The sequence below is a fragment of the Anastrepha obliqua genome, unplaced genomic scaffold, assembly GCF_027943255.1.
Source record: "Anastrepha obliqua isolate idAnaObli1 unplaced genomic scaffold, idAnaObli1_1.0 ptg000319l, whole genome shotgun sequence".
NCBI lineage: Eukaryota > Metazoa > Arthropoda > Insecta > Diptera > Tephritidae > Anastrepha > Anastrepha obliqua.
In genome coordinates, this window is record NW_026562327.1 from 15,001 (window position 1) to 17,500 (window position 2,500).

Here is a 2,500-nt window from a genome sequence, read left to right on the forward strand (position 1 = left end):
ATTCGAGTTTCATATAGTTATGATTCGATTTATATGCTTCAATATCATTGGTTAGTTAACTTTTGATATTTTCATATTATATTTCACATGCCTTCACCGTGAGTGTTTTTTGCCATGCACACCTCACATTGTCAAAAATGTATGGGAAAAATTCATTTCAATACATTTCAGTTTGATTTGAAATGTCTTTATTATATATTTTAGTGCCAATATGCCAAGGTTATATTCCATAACATGTTAGTATTAGAATATAGATTCTTCATATATGTATAGATATTCGAAAATTTTTTCTATTTAAACTAACGTATGGAAAACCAGGCATAAAATCACAATATTACCAGTTTAATATGGCTTAAATTCGAGTTTCATATAGTTATGATTCGATTTATATGCTTCAATATCATTGGTTAGTTAACTTTTGATATTTTCATATTATTTCACATGCCTTCACCGTGAGTGTTTTTTGCCATGCACACCTCACATTGTCAAAAATGTATGGGAAAAATTCATTTCAATACATTTCAGTTTGATTTGAAATGTCTTGTATTATATATTTTAATGGCAATATGCCAAGGTTATATTCCATAAAATGTTAGTATAGAATATAGATTCTTCATATATGTATATATATTCGAGAATTTTTTTCTATTTAAACTAACGTATGGAAAACCAGGCATAAAATCACAATATTACCAGTTTAATATGGCTCAAATTCGAGTTTCATATAGTTATGATTCGATTTATATGCTTCAATATCATTGGTTAGTTAACTTTTGATATTTTCATATTATATCACATGCCTTCACCGTGAGTGTTTTTTGCCATGCACACCTCACATTGTCAAAAATGTATGGGAAAAATTCATTTCAATACATTTCAGTTTGATTTGAAATGTCTTTATTATATATTTTAGTGCCAATATGCCAAGGTTATATTCCATAACTCTTTATTTAAACTAACGTATGGAAAACCAGGCATAAAATCACAATATTACCAGTTTAATATGGCTTAAATTCGAGTTTCATATAGTTATGATTCGATTTATATGCTTCAATATCATTGGTTAGTTAACTTTTGATATTTTCATATTATATTTCACATGCCTTCACCGTGAGTGTTTTTTGCCATGCACACCTCACATTGTCAAAAATGTATGGGAAAAATTCATTTCAATACATTTCAGTTTGATTTGAAATGTCTTTATTATATATTTTAATGGCAATATGCCAAGGTTATATTCCATAACTCTTTATTTAAACTAACGTATGGAAAACCAGGCACAAAATCACAATATTACCAGTTTAATATGGCTTAAATTCGAGTTTCATATAGTTATGATTCGATTTATATGCTTCAATATCATTGGTTAGTTAACTTTTGATATTTTCATATTATATCACATGCCTTCACCGTGAGTGTTTTTTGCCATGCACACCTCACATTGTCAAAAATGTATGGGAAAAATTCATTTCAATACATTTCAGTTTGATTTGAAATGTCTTTATTATATATTTTAATGGCAATATGCCAAGGTTATATTCCATAAAATGTTAGTATAGAATATAGATTCTTCATATATGTATATATATTCGAGAATTTTTTTCTATTTAAACTAACGTATGGAAAACCAGGCATAAAATCACAATATTACCAGTTTAATATGGCTCAAATTCGAGTTTCATATAGTTATGATTCGATTTATATGCTTCAATATCATTGGTTAGTTAACTTTTGATATTTTCATATTATATCACATGCCTTCACCGTGAGTGTTTTTTGCCATGCACACCTCACATTGTCAAAAATGTATGGGAAAAATTCATTTCAATACATTTCAGTTTGATTTGAAATGTCTTTATTATATATTTTAGTGCCAATATGCCAAGGTTATATTCCATAACTCTTTATTTAAACTAACGTATGGAAAACCAGGCATAAAATCACAATATTACCAGTTTAATATGGCTTAAATTCGAGTTTCATATAGTTATGATTCGATTTATATGCTTCAATATCATTGGTTAGTTAACTTTTGATATTTTCATATTATATTTCACATGCCTTCACCGTGAGTGTTTTTTGCCATGCACACCTCACATTGTCAAAAATGTATGGGAAAAATTCATTTCAATACATTTCAGTTTGATTTGAAATGTCTTTATTATATATTTTAATGGCAATATGCCAAGGTTATATTCCATAACTCTTTATTTAAACTAACGTATGGAAAACCAGGCACAAAATCACAATATTACCAGTTTAATATGGCTTAAATTCGAGTTTCATATAGTTATGATTCGATTTATATGCTTCAATATCATTGGTTAGTTAACTTTTGATATTTTCATATTATATCACATGCCTTCACCGTGAGTGTTTTTTGCCATGCACACCTCACATTGTCAAAAATGTATGGGAAAAATTCATTTCAATACATTTCAGTTTGATTTGAAATGTCTTTATTATATATTTCAATGGCAATATGCCAAGGTTATATTCC